Below are 22,439 nucleotides of genomic sequence, written 5' to 3'. Positions count from 1 at the left end.
TTTTTATCCACTCGTCAAGTTTCACCACTTCATCAGTATTTGTTAAAATTTGTTCCTTTTTCTCATTTTTGAAAGTAGACGTGAATATAATTTGATGTCGACAATTTTCAATACCAATACATCGTCGACGATGCTGTAAAAGCTGTTTATTCCACCCACAAAAACTTCACAGTAGAACGAATAAGCTCTATTACATGAAAAGTCAAAATATATTGAAATTTATGGAGTTAGCAGCTTTTCATAATTTTGTTGGAGTTAGTTATTCTGAACAATAAACACATACTTTTCTTTTACCACTATGTGCAGAAATCGTCTCCCATTCCACCATTATCAAAAAGTTGGAGCTTTTACCGCATCGTTAATGATCTCAATTTATGCTCAAGTTATGGTGTTAATGGACTAAACTTTGTTCATCATAAACATGTAGATCATCGGCTCTTGGTAAAGTATCGAGGTAAAGTGTCAATACTTAACTCAGTACTTCGAAAAAAGCATCGAGTACAAAATTCTCGAGTATTTTTTGAAAATTATCGATACTACTCTCTCAGTACTGTTGTTGTTGTTGTTGTTGTAGCAGTGTTTCGCCCCATCCAATAGGTGCGACCGATCACAAATTGTCATCAGTATCCTCTAACGGGAGTCCAAGGAAACTTGCTGTCTCAACAGGGGTGGACCATAATGAGAGGGGTGTTAGAGGCGTTGGTTCCACAATACAGTTGAAGGGATGGTTGGTATCATGTGGGGACACGTTACAAGCAGGACATATATATTGTATGCCGGGGTTGATTTTGGATAGGTAAGAGTTTAACCTGTTACAGTATCCAGATCGAAATTGAGCTAGTACAGGATTCATCGGGTAATTTATGGCATAGAAATCCGACGCCTGTTTGTGGAGTTCACTGAGGACCTGCTCATGTTTTTTCGCTTCATACGGCTGTGTTCTCACGTGCCGTATTTCCTCATAATGCTTACCGAGATGACTCCTTAAGCCCCTGGGCGGTATTGGCTCATCAATAAGATGTCTGTTGGGATGCCCAGGTTTCTGGGTATTCAACAGGAACTGTTTGGTTAGCGTTTAATTTCTCTCCCTAATGGGGAGTATTCTCTCTTCATCATGTAGATAGTGTTCTGGAGACATAAGAAGACAACCCATGGCGGTTCTGAGGGCAGTATTTTGGCTGGCCTGTAGCTTCTTCCAATGAGTAGTCCTTAGGCTTGGCGACCATATCGGGGACACGTAGCATGCAATCGGCGGGCTTAAAGTTTTGGTTGCAAGATGGAGATTTGGGCTATTAGCGAGCTTTAGGCAATTTTGGTCCTAGTGCTTTTGCTTAGCCATATTTTATTAAAATAATTTGTTGTTTGCAGTTGCTATTGTACGCTAGATGGCCGCGCAAGATGAACGTTTTAATTGATTGCCGGCAGTTGATATTATACTCTAGATGGCAGTGCAAGCTGTAAGTTAATAGAACAGCTGATATCTGTTGATATTTAATAAGAGACTTTTATATTGGTTGCGCAAGTTGCGCACAGGTCAGGCTCGTATATATTATTTCTAATTGCTGTTTTTATGTACGGGTCTCTTTTTCACCCTTATTTGGAATCCAAATCTATAAATAAAGTTTTGGTTTTAAATGGTTGTTGTAATCCAAATCTATAAATAAAGTTTTGGTTGTAAAGATGGAGATTCGGACTATTAGCGAGCTTTGGCCAATTTTGGTTGGAGTGCTTTTGTTTAGCTATATTTTATTAAAATAATGTGTTAGAAAAAACGATTGTGGGCACACAAAGAAATCTATTTGCACTGCATTACCGGCAGTTGCTCCCATACGGCAGATGGCAGCGCAAGCTGTCAGTTTTAATTGATTGATAGAACAGCTGATTTCTGGTGATATTTGATAAGAGACTTTTATATTGGTCGCGCAAGATGCGCACGGGTCCGGCTCGTTTTATATATTGCTCAACAATAGTTTTTTATTATGAGAGATACGCAAATTAATGAGCTGCAAAAAATGCAAAATAAGGCAATGCGCTTTATTTTCAGTAAACGTTATGATACTCCTATGAAAGATATGCTTCTAGGTTCAAACCGGATGAGCGCTAAATATTCTTAAACACAATAAAATTTATTTATAATATAAAGTACGGAAATTTACAGGTATTATAACTGGGTGCCCCTCATAATCCCGACTTTCAAAATCTCGACAACTAATAATCCCGACAATTTTCAGAAATCCCAACAAGACACAATCCAGACATAACAAAATCCCGCCATAACGAAATCCCGACAACACAATATCCCCACAACTCAAAATCCCGACAGCACATAATCCAGACAAATTTACTAAAATTTCGTTATTAAACAAATTTTAGTTAAAATTGTTAGAAGAATAATAAAAAATTATAAAATTATTATTATTTTTTTAGAGTGCGGCCGAAGGCCGCCTACGCAGAAGGGTGTACTACGCAGAAGGACATCACCGTGGCGGTAGCCACGTTATACCACACACCCGGACTTGGCATGGCGTAGCCCAGGATTATTTTTTATAAGCGCGGCCGAAGGCCGCCTATGCAGAAAGGTGTTCTACGCAGAATTACTGTGCATGGCGCAGCCGGATTGGATCGGCTATGGATTATTTTTATGAGTCGCGGCCGAAGGTAGCTTACGCAAAAGGGGTGCCTAAAATAATAGAATAATACCGAAGATGTGTATTTTTTATGGCATCGTTTTATCACTGAGTGAAAACTGAATCCAGCTTATTCAAAAATACTGACAAAATATATAAAAAATATTAAAGACCCCTGTTGTTGGGATTTTTTTGTCCGGTCGTGTGGGGATTATGAGATGTCGGGATTTGGTCGTGTCGGGATTATGTGTTTCGGTGTTTAGTGTTTCGGGATTTTCTAAGTCGGGATTAAGTTATACACCCATTATAATTAACTACGAGGTCCATGATATAAATATAAGGCAGAGATGTGATTTTAAATAGTCCAATTATAAAACCGAATCGGAATAAAATAGTTTTTTTTTGTTGTTGTAGCGATAAGGACACTCCCGAAGTGCTATCGATGTTAATGGTCCTTTGCCCGATGCAGATCCAGTACGTTCCGGTAACAAGTTCCATTAAGGTACTAGTCCGACCATCTCGGGAACGGTTTAGAATGGCCACATGAAACCTTCTAGGCCACACCGCCCCCACACTCCCTAAATTCATTTGGAACTTGCGGTCGCTAGAGCATCGGCTTTTAAAAATACAAGATCCGCCACGGGTAGGTGAGGGTGACAATTGCGTTGGAGAAGCTATATACGCTGGCCACCCCCTATTCTAAGCCCCCAAACCCGCTGGCGGAGGAACAAAATTACATTTTTTGCAAAGGGTTAAAATGCATCAACGAACTACCTGAATATATTAAAAATTGTGACAAAAACTTATTTAAGAGCCGGTTGTATGAATACATCAAATCTAGGCCGTTTAAATGATATAGTTGTTGAGATTTAAATGCATTAGTGATACATGTGTCATAATAAAAATTTTTTATTAAAAAAATTATATTAAGTACACATTGTTAATTAATGCAATCATCCTTATTTTTTTCTTTGTCAATAATTGTGTTGTGACTGCTATTATATAAATATCTCCGACTCAGTACCAGGATTTTCCTAATGATATTTGTATTATCACAGGTTCTTGAGTGTCGATAGAGGTTTTTTTTTTCATTGCCAAAAATGTTCTTCTGCCAATATAACTTAGTACCGCGACTATCCAAACACTTCGAATTATTCATTTAGAGGCTTCTTTCCTTGCTAACACATGAACCCTAATTTGTATACTTTCTTTTGACACATATCAAGTATTTCCGATTTTTCATCCTAAGCCTTTTTTGTTGTAAGAGTTTTGTTTTTTTTTTCATTAAATTGAACAGAATAATATATCACTAAATATGTATCAAAAAAATTTAAAATGTTTTATTGTAATTTAGAAAAAAATTGTTTGCTAGGATGCTGCAGCGTTTTGAAAAAGTATTTACATATTGTTAGCTTAATATGAAAATGTGCTAAGTCAATTTTTACAAATTTTACAGGAGACAAAAAAAAGAATAATTTTTGAAATAACCATTTTTTTCCAAAGCTGTGAATGAGGATATCTTAGTTGCAATACTTTTGAGTGTAGAAGTATTGAAAAAGATAAATAAAAATCATGTATGCTAATCCAGCAGCTATTTTATGACTTAGCACAATTTCCGCACTCAAAACAATTTTTTTCTCCTGACTTAGCACTTTTTACTCAGTATGTTTCCCCATCACTCCTCCCCTTTAATGATTGAAAGATAACACTAAAACTATATATTTCACAAAAAATACTATTTATTTTTCAAACTATTTCTAACGGTTCTGATCTGGACTCTTTTGGCGGATGGTGCACAGACAATAATTTATTTTTAAATTCAAACAATTGCTGTGTTGTGTCTTATTCCAAAAAGACAACTGCCGCATACGTATCTACAAACTAAATGATAAACTCTTAATCGTTGTCAAAATGCAATGTCTGGGTTCAGTAGACGTAACACAAGTAACTTTAAGGACCCTATGACGTTGAATGCACTTTATATATCCTTGGTCAGAAGAGGTCTTGAATGTTTCTCAATAATATGGAATCCTTTCTATGAATCTAACTCCTATAAAATTGAGAAAGTTCAAAAATTTTTTACAAAAATAGCTTTACGTATGCTTCACTGGTCAGATGGCTTCCCATCATATACCAGCAGGCACAAATTGCTTGGTCTTCAGGCTTTGCATGACAGAAGAACTTTTATCTCACTCATGCTTGCCTATAACGTAAAAAACATTAGTAGGAATTATTCTGATTTATCTAATTTGTTCATTCCATATATTCCATTGCGTGATCTTCGGTATAATAGATTATGTATCCAAATAACTCATAAAACGAATTATGCTATGAATGAACCTATAACTAGGACTCCACATCTAGCAAATCGATTCGTCGAAATAACACTACTATTCATTTTAGTAAATATGTAAATTTAAGCGTGAATTGTTTTCTATTTTTAACTAGTCTGTAAGAAAGCATGTAGTTATCGACATGTAAGAATTGAAGTAGATTATGGTCAGAGCAAAGCATTTATCAAACACCAAAGGCATGTCTCAATTGGGTGAATACAATTTCAAGGGCTTGTGTTCGCAACCTTCTCAAGGGATTGCCAGCGCAATATATAGCTTCTCCAACCCAATTGTTAACCTCAACTAACCGTGGCGAATCCTGTTTCACTGACAGCCGATGCTCTGGCGACCCTAAGTTCCTCATGGAACTAGGGGGTGGGGAGGACGGGATTGCCTAGAAAGTTAAATGAGCTCATATAAATCGTTCCCGAGATGGTCGGACTAGTACCTTAATAGTGCTTTGTTACCGGAACGTACCGTATCTATATCCGGCAGAGGACCATCAACATCGGTAGCACTCCCCAGAGCCTTCGGGTAGTATCTTTATCGTTAATACTACAACAACAAAGCATGCGCGCACAAAGAAATGACTAGTAATTCAGATTGATATTATCGACAGGTTGGCTTAGCACATTTTTTTTAACATCTGACGACTTAGCACATTTACACATCATTGCCCACAGCACGTAAAAATGAAAAATGAAAATATTTTATTTTTGTGATCGATGTATATTGAATTCATGTTTAAAACTGCATTAAAAAACAATTTTTCAAAAAAAGTGACTTAGCACATTTTCACATTAAGCTAACGATATTTAAAATTGTTTCTTAAGCTCACTCTGCTGTCTATTATTGTTGTTGTTGTAGCAGTGTTTCGCCCCATCAATCACTCACAAATTGTCATCAAAATCATCTAACGGAAGTTCAAAGAAACTTGCTGTTTCAACAGGGGTGGACCAGAGTGAGAGATGTGTTAGAGGCGTTGGTTCCAAATTACAGAGATGGTTGGTGTCATGTGGGAACACATTGCAAGTAGACATACATTTTGTGTGTCGAGGTTGATTCTGGATAGGCAAGAGTTTAATCTGTTACAGTATCCAGTCAGTCAGTCTCAAATTACACGCGTATCCCTAGGGAGAATGCTTTTTTCTTTTGCGAGTTCCGGGTATTTATCTTTAAGAACGGGGCTCGCAGGCCGATTGCTGTCATAGAGCCTCTATATAGATAGAGGCCCGACGCGTGGATATCACTGAGGTCCTGTTTGTGTTTTTCTTTTAGACCGGGCTGTGTTCTCAGATGCGTTATTTCCTCATAATGCTTGCAGTGATGAATTCTTAAGCCTCTGGGAGGTGGGGCCTCGTTAATCAGATGTATGTTGGAATGCCCAGGTATCTCGCAAAATTTGTATACCACGCAGAATTCAAAAACTTGGTTTGATGCATCCGTGTTTAATATTTGGGTGTACAAATTCTAGACAAAATGGGATATTTCATCTTCACGGGTGGGAAATTCCTACGCAATATTTCATCTTTGTTGGAGCATTCTGATAAGTCCAGCTTAGGATTTCTGGTTATAATGGATACATATGTAGGTTGAGAAATTTATTTATGTTTACGAAAAGTTTCTTTTCTGAACAATCGGTTGTAGGGGACATATGGTAAATATACGACCGATCTCTTCGAATTTTTTAGACAACAATATGTGCTATATACGAAAGAATATGGTGAAGTTTGAAGTTTCAATCTAATAAATCGAGGAAGATATGACAAAAATCCTCTTTTCTGAAAAATCGGTTGTATATATTGTAACGAATTACTTGAAAATCCTCTTATTTGCAATCCTCTGCTAAGTTCGAATCACTAAACTGTTGAATAAATAACTCCAATATTGAATAATGGAAAAATGGCCTTTATTAAAGTACTTCACAATGACACTTATACTTTGCTACTCGCTGGCTTAATAACCAAACTGATTGATAACTCAAATTGAACTCTACTATTGGCCGCCAGATCGCGTGCTTAATCAATAACTGATTGATTGCTCAACTCAAACTGAATTACTTCTTACTCGCCGGCCCCGCTTTTATAGTTTACGCTGCATACTTCTAGGCTCTTCGATTTCCAGAAGTTACTAGTTAGTCTCGGCTACAAAATCACCAGCCACAACTACGTGCACAAATTATTGCTCTCTCTTGTGACAACTCAGATAAGATATATGCATGTGTTTGTGCATTGCCGCTTCGCTGCTCGTATACGTACATATGTGTAGACGCAATTATTTATTCGTTTATGTAGATACATAATGATTGAATTATTGATGTGAATGTTTGTAGTTTACAGTCTCTCGCGCATACATAGGCGTATAAGTAAATGCATCTGTGTGTGATATCTTTCGGCTGCCTTATATATGTGTATACATGATTTGATTATTGACGCAAATACTGCTTATCGTGGCCTTGACATCGCCTTAGTGATGGTATAACTTAGTGATGTTAATATCCGTGACAATATATATATATATATATATATATATATATATATATATATATATAGTGGTCCGATCCGGCCGGTTTCGACAAATGTCTAATCAGACACCTAAGTATACCCGCTCACCAAATTTTATCAATATATCTCAAAAATTTAGGGACTTGTTTGCATACAAACAGACAGACGGACATGGCTAAATCACCCCAGCTCTTCATCCTGATCATTTCGGTATACTTATTGGTGGGTCTATCCATTTTTCTTTAAGGACTCATTTTTATGAAAGTTATACAAAGAAAAGGACGGGTAACAATAATGTGCAAATGTAATTATTTTTTTTATTAAAATGAAAAATTGTCGCAACATAATATCTTTGTTCCAAATTCGCTTTGACAAATTAAAAATTATTGATCAATGATAATTTTTCTGATTCAAACATTTACCGCTTATTTTGGACTCGTTTCGGATTCTTAAATTATTAGCGCCATGAGCGTGTTTGAGCGGTAACTTTGTTTGCGTAAATATGTGTACCCTATAAACATTTTTCGAAGCGTTCACAGTTCGGATTCAGTAACTGTGAGTTTCAAAATGTACACTTTTCTTCATATATTTTGAATGAAAGAAAAATGTGCGTTTAAAAACTCACACTTACTGAATACAACCACTGGAGTCCAAAACGAATCCGAAATATGTGAAAAATAGAAGCCTCAAAAAGGCTATCACCTAAGAGCCTGTTATGATATTGTGGCGAATATGAGCATCACTATGCTGTTAGTAAATAATCACAACAACAGAAACAGCAAGCAGCTATAATTAGGTACATGTACACATTAAAGCAAGCAGCTAAACTTACCTAGAATGCGACGAAGAATATTCCACACACATACGCAGCAGTTTAAAGCAAGGAAATTATCTCCCATACACACAAAAGAGCACAAGTTGTTACTCACACATACACACGCATATAGCTAATTATCCATGTATGCAATACAACTGTTCCATATTCGTCAAAAGTTTAGACCTTAGGAAAAACATGCGAATAAGCAACTACTAATACTAATTTCAATTCTACCTAATCCTCATTGGAGTTTTATTACAATCATATTCTCTGCCATATTTTCCGCGTCGGATATGTGTCAAAAATTCTTCCTAAAAGCCTTGAAATAGTGTAATTAAAAAACTCAAAATTAGCTGTAGATGGGCCAATAAGGGTTATAAATAATATCGGAAAGAGGCCTGTATAAGACTTATATTAGAGGAAAAAAATGAGCTGCTTATGAGCCTGCTAGAAGTCATATCGTATTCATTTTAAGCTCCTAAATTAGTTCATAATGAGTGAAAACGATCCAAAATTTGGACTCCTTTTGGACTAATTGTTGACTCTGAATGTTTGCTGGGTTGTGTGTTCAAAATTAAAACGAAATTTTTTAAATTTCAAATGACGTATGCATTTAATTGCTGTACACATAAAAATGGTAATCACCCGCTAAAATCCCATCGCTATTCAAGGGACACAAAGTCAATTGACTTTATGGCCACTTCAAATAACCATAAGTTTATTTGAAACTTTGTGCACGTATTAAGAACCAATGACAATGCAATAATTTGATAGTGAGGTGACATAAGGTCAACGACCATAAGGTCAATTGACCTTATTTGAAATGGCCATAAGGTTAATTGAAACCTTGCACGCATAAAGGACCGATGAGAATGCAATAATTTGATGGTGATGTGACACAAGGTCAGTTAACCTTATAAGGATAATTTACCTGAAGGTCATTTGAATTGGGCATAAGATCATTTGCCCGTTTAAAGTTGCCCTAGTGCCAATTGGCTTTAAGGTCCTTCAAAGATTAACGTAATGACCATTTAGGAAGTTCCCGTTTGACCATTTCGGAAAAAGACCATCACTATATTTTTACTGAAGTGAGTGAATCAAAGCAAACAAGCTCCGCAAGATCAATTTTCCGTTAATTTGCAATAGCTTTTTTACCCGATTTCCCATTGGAGTCAAGTATGAATATAGGGAAATTAAGGTCCATAACATGACAAAAGTCAATTAACCTTATGGGCACTTCAAGTGACCATAAGTCTAATTGAAACTTTGCACACGCATTGTAATAGACCGTATAGATACGCCTGGTACAAGGGTTAAGCTAAATCTTGGCAAATAACTTCCCATAAAAACGCAATTAGTGACGGCTGCAGATATATTTTGATAATTCTTATCTATTTAATTAATTCCTGTCTAGGTGAAAATCCAGAAAACAAAGGAAAGAAAAATTAAAAATAAACAGACTTAAGAATATAGAATACTCAAAAGAGGCGATTATTAACATAAAAATGTAAAGAAGGGTGAAAACTTTCGAATAAGTAAAAGTATAAATATATGAATATACCTATATACATCTGTGAAATAACTTAAAGAAATAAAGTAGACACAGAAAATGAAGAGAGAATTCGAACATAATACGGAAAATTATAATCTTCTTGCGTCTCATGGCTCATGAATATTAAAGTAAAATTCGAAAAATAAAATAAAGTATTGGAACTAAATTTTCGAGATAGAAAAGGAGGGAGTGATATTTTTTTAAGTGATTGGAGAGAGAATTGGCGTTCCAATAAGAACAATAAAACAAAAATCCGATTGCAACTCGAATTCTAATTAGAAAATTTACCTATGTGCAAAAGTCCCCTTTTTCAGCGAAGCAAAAGAAGCGTAGAAGGCCTTCATCGAGTTCCTGCAACAGCAATAGGTTAGGTTGAACTGGCCGGTCCATGAGGACCTCACATAGACTGAATAAATCCGTAGTGTTACCAGAAGTTTGTTTTAACGACCAAACTGAAAAACCCTATCAAAAACCAGGACCTATGTTATAAAATTACTCCGTCCTCTTGGCAAATACTAGAAGCTTCCTAGGACTTAAGCCACTTGCTGCTTCTAGATCTGACAGCTGTATCACTCCTAATGGCTGGAGTTTTAGCTTGGCAAGCGCAGGGCACGAGCACAGAACCTGCTCAATCGTTTCCTCCTCCAGCCCGCACTTCATCCACGTCTACTATCACTGATCTGCTATCACTGACCAAGCCTAATTTAAAGGCATGTGACGCCAGAAGGCAGTGTCCAGTCAGAATACCCGTCATGAGTATACAGTCCACTGTTTTTAATGATAGAAGCAACTTTGTTAGTAGTTTGTTGTAAGACCTACACATAATCTTCGACACTTTACAGCCCCGCGCTTGAATCCACGCCTTTCTTCCTTGGTCGATCATGTGCACGTCTTGCCTTCGCTTAATTTCGCCCAGTCTTATTGGGACGTCTACGGAGCAAGCTTCAAGGGATGCGCCCTTTTTAGCTAGTTCATCCGCTTTTTCATTCCCATCTATTCCCATATGCCCTGGGGCCCAATTCTCCCTGTACCGATTCTCTCCAGAGACTGCTTACACTCTAACACGCATTTAGATGCTGTGCTATGCGAGATTATTGCCTTAATTGCTGCTTGACTGTCAATATAAAAGTTAACACGATTGCAGCTTGGGCTATTTACTTCCAGGGTTTCTACTGCTTTGGTTGTGGCTACTATTTCCGCTTTGAAAACGCTACAGTAATCCGGCAGCCTGTAGGATCTGTTTATTTCCGGATCAGCACAGCATAACGCAGATCCTACTCCTTCCACTACTTTGGAACCATCTGTATACACATGTATCGACTCGTCCCCCATTTAAGCACCCTTGTGCCAACCGTCCACCTCTATTATGGCCTTAAGATCGCCCTCGAAGCGCAGATAGGTAATCAGGTAGTTTGTTGGTCCTGTAATTGATTACGCTATACTACTATGGCCGTATGGTCGGCGCTTAAGCTGCCCGAGGCATCGAGCCTGGTTGCAGTTGTTAACGCTATGTTCTTTGCTACCAGGTCTACAGGTGGAATGTGCAGAATGGCATACAGTGCAACTGTCGGGGTTATTTTCAGGGCTCCTATTCCGTTCAGAAAAAAATGGCCCGCAGTATTGATGCTAGATATTTTCATTTCCACACCTTGGACTTGAAGATTTTCCATACAAAATTTTATTTTTCAAATACTTTAAATGTTGAACATTTGAATTTTTTTCTTTGGATATTTCATTTTTGTTTCGTAGAGTATTTGAAAAATTAAAAATCTCGACCTTTTGGGTTGGGAAATGTTCCCTTTACTTGATTTAATATTGTAATGAATTTAGGGAAATTCCGCTTATTTGAAACTTTCTGCTGACGTTGGAATCGCTAAACTGTTGAATAAATCACTCCACTATGTAGTATTGCAAACTGGTCTTTATTAGACTACTTTGAGAGTTAGGTTAGGTTGGGTTAGGTTAGGTGGTAGCTGCCCTGATAAGCATAGCTCACTTGGACAACACGAAGGTCCGTTGTTATACCACATACACCAAATTAACGGTGACTTAGACCTAGCTACTTAGAGAATCGTTGGGTAGCATCGATAAAGCTCCGAATGATACCGATCTCAACTTTGGATAAATCCTCGGGAGATCCAAGTGAGTAGCGACCGAAGTACTTTCGCCTAGTTATGGCAAAAGCTGGGCAATCAAGCATAAAGTGATTTGGTGACTCCACCTCATCATCCTTCATACAGCTGCAGCAGGATGGAGTTTCCAGTATATTGAGATGTACCGCATGGATACCCATGGGACAGTTCCCTGTCAAAATCCCAATGGCGATTGATAGGTGAGCCTTAGTGAACCCAATTATTTCAGCAGACCTCCTGCCATTCACTTTCGGCAAGAAAGATCTTGCTACCATGCAAGACGTGGTGTCCGCCCAACATTTGCTGAGCTGACTCGAGGCCCAGCTATGGAGGAGCAATCCACAGGTGGCCAGCGGGATCCCGAAATCCCTACAGCCATCTTCATTCGGTTCAGTTGTACCGATGCGGGCTAAGAGATCCGCTTGACAGTTATCCGGGATATCACTATCGCCCGGGACCCAGATAATCTTAATTTTAAAATAATTCGATGCAATCGCAAGCGAGGTCAGGCACCCCCAGACCGCCCTAGATGGCACTGTAATTGAGCTCAAGGCATTGATAGCCGTTTGGCTATCAGAGTAGATGTTAAATTTCCTAACCGTAGTAGCACTGGATAGCATTCTATCCACCGCATCCTTAATCGCAGCAATTTCCCCTTGGAATACACTGCAGTGACCAGCCAACTTAAACTTGCGGCTTACATTTACGACCTTGCCGCGGCCGCCTTTCACGCAATATCTACTGGGTATACGTATGTTCAGCATGACATTCAGTGCCAAGTTAGGTGTTGTTCTGAGAGCGCCACGCATACCGATCAGCGCCGTCCGTTGCACGGGCATTAACATTTTGGAGGTGCTCGCCGTGTCCAGTGCTTCCCACCAGACCAGCACGCCATATAGCAGAATCAGTTTGACCACCATCTCATAAAGTCAGTGTACTACTCCTGCCGAGGGTCCCCATCTCCGCTAGCCCCTCTGCAGCAGTACAAGCAATGGCGGCCTTCCTGGCCCGATCTTCCACATTGGGTCTCTAGGACAGTTTCTTGTCCAAAACAATCCCCAAATATTTAACCCTATCAGAAAGTACCAACGGTACCCTCCCAACCGAGGGAGTTCTGAAATCGGGCATCTTCTATCTCCTTGTAAAAAAACCAATTCAGTTTTTCCCGGGTTGACCACCAATCCACAGCCCACCTAGCCACAGTATCCAGGTAGCCCTGCAGAACATCGCGTAGGGTGCCCAGAAATTTGCCTCTGACTAGGATAGTGAGGTCATCTGCATAGGCAACGACCCGACAACCATTGGCTTCCAGCTCCACAAAAGTTCGTTGACTACCACAACCCAGAGGAGAGAAGATAGGCCACACCCCTGTGGCGTGCTCTGCACACGTTCCTCTTAATTATGGCCCCTCCCCACTCCGCTGCGACAATTATGCCGCATAGAAGTTTGCTAATAAATTCAACTAGGACGGCCGCGACTCTTAAACCCACCAGAGCTCTTTCGATTGCCCTCGGTAAGACCTTGCAAAAACCCCCTCGATCTCTAGAAAGGCACCCAGAGCATACTCTTTGTGTTCTATGGACCCCTCTATTTGCTTTACAATCGAATGGAGAGCAGTTTCCGTCGATCTGCCCTTGCATGCTGTGAAGCCGACAGTAACCCGCGAGGTATTCTTTCCCCCACTCAAACGTCTTAAGAGGAAACGACGCGAGACTGATTGGTCTGAAATCCTTAGGTGATACATGAGAGCTTTTGCCGGCCTTCGAAATGAAAATATCCCTAACCGTGTGCCAAAAATTCGGGATATAGTTAAGCCTGAGGCAGTTAGTGTAGATGATGGACAACCAGCGGCAGGAAATCCCCAAAGACTTTTGAAGTTGCGCAGGAATGATTCCATCCGGCCCCGGAGACTTATAGGGCTTGAACGACCCTATAGCCCAGGTTATTTGACTTTCCCTTATTGGAATGGCAGGCACTTCTGCATGGCCAACGACCGCCGACCATGCAGGCGAAGATCCCTACGCAATTGGGACATCGGGAAAATGATTGTCCAGTAAAAGCTTTAGGGACTCCTCGCTACTCATCGACCAGTCGCCACCATCATCTCTCAGATACCGCAGAGGAGCGGGATTCCCTGAGAGTATTTTTCTAAGCCTTGCGTATTCATTGCAGTCTTCTACGTTTCCGCAGAAGCTTCGCCATGAATCTCGCTTGGCTATCCTTATTTCATATTTATAAATCCCCAGAATCACCTTATAGAGCTCCCAGTCCGAGGTCAATTTACTCCTCCTGGCTCTGTTGAAGAACCGCCGAGTTTACGCTCTTAGGTCGTCAAGATAATCCGACCACCAAGCCGGCTTGCCCTTCCCCCTGTAAGTTTTCAATGGGCAGGACAGTTGAAAAGCGCTATTGCTTGCCTAGGTGAAGTTTTCCACCAGAACGTCTATCTCAGATTCGGACAGGTCCGAATTAACGGTAGGTGCCGCAGGCAATAACTCCCCCAGCTTCCTACAATACAAGTCCCAGTTAGTACTTTTAGGGTTCCTAAAAGATATTTTACCGGGACGTTCTTCGTTCACCGCGAACTGAATATATCGGTGATCAGAGAAGGAGTGCTCGTTGAGAACCCTCTAGCCAGATATCCGACCTTCAGTTCTTTACTAATCAGGGTGAGGTTCAGGACCTCCTCCCTTACCGCAGTAATAAAAGCGGGTCATTGCCCTTATTACATATACAAAGCCCCTCATCTACAATAAAAGTAAATAAAGACTCACCTCTAGTGTTGGTATCCGAGCTTCCCCAGATGCTATGATGGGCATTAGCATCGGCACCGATGATCACGCCAACACCTCTCCTCCTTGCCTCAGCGGTGATTTCGCCCAGTATCGGAAGTGGTGGTCCCGCTACTTCCCCGTGGGCATGTACGCTGAGACCACCCACATTTCGTTACTTCCTCGCTCGAGGCAGACCGCGGTTACGTCAGCATTGCTGAAATTAGAGAGAATAAAAGCTTTAATCTAATTTTTAACAAACACACAGGATCTAGGCCTACCTGCCTCCCCATGCACCAAGTTGTTGAATTTTCCAGTCCTTAATCCAGAAATCTTACTGCCGTTACTACTCAACCACGGCTCCTGAAAAGGACTATATCCACTCCGCCTTTTTCAAGGCAGAGCACCAAATTTGCGGAAGCCGCCTTAAGAGTGCTAAGGATTGATTTGACGGATTTCCATCAAAACCGCTCTTCTTCCGCACCCCATCCTTAGCGGATTCGTGTTAGTCGTGTCCATTCTAAAAAGTCCCCCCTCAAGGCCGCTATCCGGAGCCGATTGTGTAGTCGCCCTTCAACGGTCTCGTGGTTATCTATGATTCGCAGGGAGGCCACGCGAGGGTTGACGCATTACCTTATGAGTAATGCGTTCAGAGCCAGACCGGACGCGAACCGGGAAAATTTTCAACCGCACCTACACCACCAACTTAATGGCAACGGAGCCGGAATGTACCTTGAGGCATGCCACGGTATTAACGGGACATGGGCAGGTGCAGCATTAGCCTACCAGCCATTTAGATAGGGTTTCACCCCGACCTACTAAGGTGGCAGAATACCGCACTTACCAGCCCAAAGTCATCAAGTCAAAATTCAATGTCAATAAACAAAAGCCCTAAACAATCGAGTTCGTTACCGTTGTGTACCGAACTTGACTCTTAAAGAGTCCTCCCTCCCCTGAGCTCGGCACAATGACTCAGGGTGCGGGTTTTATCGAGTTGTCCTATCTAGATCCTATCTAGAGTGGCAGCTTACTTTATTTTTGTTGTGCCTTTATTAACTTAGAATCAGATAAGTGATGTATCACTTTGTGATGCTAATATTCGTCACACTGCCCTCCACCTAAGTCTGATCGTCCCGATCGGACAACTCTCTCGATCTAACCGCTGCTAGCCTCTCCAAATGAACCACCATTCTATTTCGCGGTTTCCCAATGGTATGTATGCGGTAGATGGTATCACTGATCCTCTTCACAACTTTATATGGGCCTTCCCAACTGCACCAAAATGTGGATGGAACACCTTTCTGCCGGTGAGGGTTGTATAACAGTAACAAATCTCCCTCAAAGAAACCTTCCGAAATGTTGTTCTTGTCGTACTGGTGTTTTATCCTGCTACTCATTATCCTGGACCGTTCTCTCACACTCTAGAGTTTGGCCAATGAACTACTTCGCTGAGTTTGATCTTGACGGATTTACTTTGCACCATCAGTATAGTTTTGACGGTTCACAACAGTAGTGCGCCCTGGCTTGAAACCACCCTTGCATTCTTTCTGGGAAATTCCTTCCTTCGTTTAAGTGCGCCCATTTGGGTTTGTCAATGCCAGTGTTTCTCTCGCAGGCATCTTGGATTTTGCTTTGTTTGGCCCATTCGTTCCATCAACCTTTGCCCGATCTACTGTCTTTGACTTTGGTGGTCTTTGCCGAATCGCGTCCACCAGCACCCGCTTGCTGCTGAACCCTTTCTCCAAACTGAAATTGAGTGGTACACCCTGGTTCTTATAGCGCATATTCCTTCTTTGTACGTCGATCCCGATGTCATGGTCAACTAAGAAGTTCACTCCCAATATGACTTCATCAGCGACCTCCGCCACAACGAATTTGTGTAGAACCATGACCTTTCCAATTAAGACTTCACATATCACTTCTCCCTGGACTGGGTTATACTCGCCAGTGACCGCACGCAACCTTGCTCCAGGTAATGGCTTTACTCTCCTGTTGACCAAATCAGATCGGATTAAGGAATGAGATGTGGTCGTATCTACAGTAAGTACACGCTTCTTGCCATCCAAATTTCCTCTGACGGTAAGACTGCCCGATTTTCTTCCAATTTGCGAGATAGGTATCACAGGATATTCAATAGCTGGGGCAAGTTTTCGATCTTTACATCTGACTCGCTCTTGCTTATCTCCTCCAGCTTTGCGTTTACGACCAGCCAAGTTGGAACTACCAGGACTGGTGCTGCAATGATGTGCAATGACCGGGTTACCGCACTTGAAACACTTCATAACACCGTAATTTTTCTGTTGTGATCCCTTCAGTGCTTACAAAATTGTGTCCACCCATTCTGGCATTTTCACTTCCACACGGCGTGCTTTGAAAGCTGGCTTACACAGAAGCGATGCTATTTCCTGAATCAGAGCTGAGAGTTTCTGTGAATGTAGGCTTTGGGTTTGCGTATGTCGCTCGCTTCGTTTCGACGTCCCGTATGTCATTTATAAGACTCTGGCTTTTTACCCTTTTGGTGTATTCCACGGGTGCGTCTGCATTTGCCAAATGAGTCAACCTTTCAACATCCGAGGCAAACTCTTGCAAAGTCTCTTTAGCTTTTTGCTAGCGGTTTTGCAACTCTAGTTGGTATATCTGTTTCCTGTGTTCGCTTCCGTATCGCCTCTCTAGAGCGCTCATCAAAGTTTCATAGCTGTCCCGTTCGTACTCTGTAATTGTTTGTTAGATTTCAGTTGCAGGCCCTTTCAATGCCACGAACAGTGCAGCAACTTTACCATCCTCATTCCAGTTATTCACTGCTGACGTCTTCTCAAATTGAAGTTTAAATAACTGGAAAGGAACAGAGCCGTCAAAAGATGGAATTTTTACCCTCGTATTGCTTGCTGAAACAGCTGTGCGATTTAGTTGCGACTCCTGTATACGACCTCTCAAAGCATCCACCTCAGCCTCGATTTTTTCCTTAAACTGCATTATTTTTTCGTCCATACGGGCTTCCAGTTGTGCAGAGATCTGCGATGATACCTCTGCTGAAATTTGTCCCGATATTTCGGATATATGTGCCTCCTGTCCTGCAATCCTGGATGCTATTTGTGACAACATTTCGGATATAAGTGTCTCCTGTGGTTCCATCTTGGATGACATATATGTCTTCTGTTCTTCCAGTGGAGTTTCCATCTTGGATGTTACTGTCGACGTTTGTGCAGATATTGCAGGTAATATCATGTTCAAGTCTGTGTTCGCCATTGTCTGCGGTGTTTCATTTTTCTCATCCAATTTTGTTGTCTCATCGCCATCAAAATGAAAGACATATTCTTCCACGTTAATTCCTTCCAATTCCATTGCCTCCCGTAGTCGTGCCTGAAGTTCGAGTTTATTGCCGGTTGTATCCAATCACGCCTCTCCAACTCCTATCTTCAATTCACTCCACTTTGCCATGTCCTTGTTGTACTCTGCAACTCTGGAATTTATTAAACAATTCTTATTCTGACACCAATTGTAACGAATTTAGGGAAATTCCGCTTATTTGAAACCTTCTGCTGTATTTCGAAAGTTCGAAAACACTAATGGGCGGACTTTCACACCTTTTTTTGTTTGTACGGGACCAACCCGGTTCAGGCACCACTTGTCACGGGTAGGACACGTTCGAATTAAAAGTATTTAATGAATTTATTAATAAGATTATTCCAAAGGCTCAACATATTATTGACGTTAAATTAGCACTTTACTTTAAGATAAAAAAACTGCATTGAAAATGCATTTAATGATTACATTTGATATTTTTAGGATGACTGAAGGTTTTTACAATTTTAGTATCCACACTGTTTAAAGTTATATAAAACAAGTAAGCACGGGACTGTCTTCGGCTGTGCCGAAGACTTCATACCTTTCATAAATGGGGCTGAACAAGAATCTTATCACGTTCGTAATCCCCAAATAATCGGATGTATAAGATAAGAAATACATAGTGAACAGATGTACATACCTAAACGATTTTTAAGATAAATATAAAATAAACAAGTAAGGACGGGACTGTCTTCGGCTGTGCCGAAGATTTCATACCTTTCATGAATGGGGCTGAACAATAATCTTATCCCATTCGTAATCTCCGAATAATCGGATGTATAAAATTAGAAATATATAGTGAACAGATCTACACACCTAAACGATTTTTAAGATAAATATAAAATAAACAAGTAAGGAAGGCTAAGTTCGGGTGTAACCGAACATTACATACTCAGCAGAGAGCTTTGGAGACAAAAAAGGGAGTGAGCCATAAATCTAAAGGTGGACGCCATTTGGGGTTATCGCCACAAAGGTGGACCAGGCGTGACTCTAGAATGTGTTTGTACGATATGGGTATCAAATGAAAGGTGTTAATGAGTATTTTAAACGGGAGGGATCTTCAGTTCTATAGGTGGACGCCTTTTCGAGATATCGCCATAAAGGTGGACCAGGGATGACTTTAGAATGCGTTTGTACGATATGGGTATCAAATGAAATGGGTTAATAATTATTTAAAAGGGTGAAGGCGTTTTCGAGATATCGACCAAAATGTGGACCAGGGTGACCCACAACATCATATGTTGGGTACAGCTAATTTATTTATATATGTAATACCACGAACAGTATTCCTGCCAAAATTCCAAGGGCTTTTGGTTTCGCTCTGCAGAACTTTTTCATTTTCTTCTACTTAATATGGTAGGTGTCACACCCATTTTACAAAGTTTTTTCTAAAGTTATATTTTGCGTCAATAAACCAATCCAATTACCATGTTTCATCCCTTTTTTCATATTTGGTATAGAATTATGGCATTGTTTTAATTTTTCGTATTTTTCGATATCGAAAAAGGGGGCATGGTCATAGTCGGATTTCGGCCACTTTTTATACAAATACAAAGTGAGTTCAGATAAGTACGTGAACTGAGTTTAGTAAAGATATATCGATTTTTGCTCAAGTTATCCTGCTAACGGCCGAGCGGAAGGACAGACGGTCGAATGTGTATAAAAACTGGGCGTGGCTTTAACCGATTTCGCCCATTTTCACAGAAAACAGTTATCGTCATAGAATCTATGCCCCTACCAATTTCAGAAGGATTGGTAAATTTTTGTTTGACTTATGGCATTAAAAGTATTGTTACGAATATTAGCAAAACTAAGGGGTGCTGCTATCTCTAAGCCGATGCTAAGCAGTGACACGAATTCACATCAATAATTCAATCATTATGTATCTACATAAACGAAACAATAATTGCGTCTACACATATGTACACGTATACGAGCAGCAGAGTCAATGCACAAACACACGCATATATCTGAGATACTCCTGAAAGTATGCAATGAGAAAAGCTGTAAAATTGTGCAATTGTAGTTACAGCTGAGAAGTTTGAGAGCTAATGGCAACTAGTAGATTCTGGAAGCGTCTAGAGGATGCAACGTTGAAATCAGACTGTATATAAGGCAACAAGTGTAGCGGCGCTGGAAATCAGTTTTCATTTGAGCTATCAATCAGATTGGTTTTTAAGCAAGCTATTCGTTGCAAAGTATAAGTGTTATTGTGAAGTACTTTAATAAAAGCCATTTTCCTATTATTCAATATTGGAGTTATTTATTCAACAGTTTAGCGATACGAACGTTTGCAGAAAATTGCAAATAAGGGGAATTGCAGTAAATTCGTTACAGTATTCTAGACAAATTAAATGAAATATCATTACTGGAGTTGAATGTTGACATAATTTACTTATCTAATATATAAAATTCTTTTGTCACGATTCTCATGAAATTTTGTGAGCATATTGGGTAGGTCTGAGAATCGGCCAACGTCTACCTTTTTTTCGCTACGTGCCTAGGGACTTCAGATCAAAACGTGGACCCGGGTACCCAAACTGTTGATGAGTGCTATAGTACAGGATAATTTTCATACAACTGGGAGGCTATGGTCTCGAGATATAGCCCAAAACGTGGACCCGCGTACCCCTAGAATGTGTTTATACAATATGGATATCAAATGAAAGCTGTTGATGAGTGCTATAATACAGGATAATCTTCATTCAACTGGGAGGCTAGGGTCTGGAGATATAGCCCAAGACATGGACCCGGGTACCCCTAGAATGTGTTTATACAATATGGATACCAAATAAAAACTGCTGATGAGTGCTATAGTACAGGATAATTTTCATACAACTGGGAGGCTAGTGTCTCGAGATATAGCCCAAAACGTGGACCCGGGTACCCCTAGAATGTGTTTATACAATATGGATATCAAATGAAAGCTGTTGATGAGTTCTATAGTACAGGATAATTTTCATACCACTGGGATTCTAGGGTCTCGAGATATAGCCCAAAACGTGGACACGGGTACCCCTAGAATGTGTTTATACAATATGAATATCAAATGAAAGCTCTTGATGAGTGCTATAGTACAGGATAATTTTCATACAACTGGGAGGCTAGGGTCTCGAGATATAAGCCAAAACGTGGACCCGGGTACCCCTGGAATGTGTTTATACAATACGGATATCAAATGAAAACTGTTGATGAGTGCTATAGGACAGGATAATTGTCATACAACTGGGAGGCTAGGGTCTCGAGATATAGCCCAAAACGTGGACCCGGATACCCCTAGAATGTGTTTGTACAATATGGATATCAAATGAAAGCTGTTGATGATTGCTATAGTACAGGATAATTTTCATACAACTGGGAGGCTAGGGTCTGGAGATATAACCCAAAACGTGGACCCAGATACACCTAGAATGTGTTTTTACATTATGAGTATCAAATTGAAGCTGTTGATGTATGTATGCTTTAGTACAGAGTAAGTTTTACACCGCTGGGTGACTACGGTCTCGAGATATAGGCCAAAACATGGACCCGGATACAACTAGAATGTGTTTTTATATTATGGGTATCAAATTGAAGCTGCTGATGTGTGCTATAATACAGAGTAAGTTTTACACCGCTGAGTGAGTAGGGCCTCGAGATATAGGCCAAAACATGGACCCGGATACCCCTAGAATGTGCGTGTATTATGGATATCAAATGAAAGCTATTGCTGAGAGCTCTTAAGTTCATTGTGATATTCGATTTAGTCGCATCAACCTGGCAAAACTGATAAATATGCATGCGAAGCAGACATAAAGACAAGAATTAATAATACCTACATACCTATTTACATACGTCCTATTCGATTTGCCTGAAATTTGGTATATAAATTTGCCTATATTAGTATTTACGATACTTTTTTCTGGGAAGTATACCAGAGACGGACTGGGACTGGGATTAGGACTAGGACTGGGACTGGGACTGAGACTCGGAATGGGACTGGAACAAAATACATACCACCCTCTGTGACTGGCAATAAGAGATAAAAGAGAAGGAGAAAAACTTGAGAGAAGAGAAAAGAGAGAAGGAGACTGGGAATGAGATAGAATGAGACGAAGATGGAGATGAAGCGAAAAAGACGGAGGGAGGAGTGAATAAAGAGATTAGGAAAAAGTGTAGAGGGATAGGACAGAGTTAGACAGAACAAGCAAGGAAGGTTAAGTTCGGGTGTAACCGAACATTACATACTCAGTTGAGAGCTATGGCGACAACATAAGGGAAAATAACCATGTAGGAAAATGAACCGAGGAAACCCTGGAATGTGCTTGTATGACATGTGTATCAAATGAAAGGCATTAAAGAGTATTTTATGAAGGAGT

Source organism: Eurosta solidaginis, chromosome 3 (assembly GCF_040869045.1).
Source record: "Eurosta solidaginis isolate ZX-2024a chromosome 3, ASM4086904v1, whole genome shotgun sequence".
Lineage (NCBI taxonomy): Eukaryota > Metazoa > Arthropoda > Insecta > Diptera > Tephritidae > Eurosta > Eurosta solidaginis.
Note: the sequence above shows the minus strand (reverse complement) of the source record.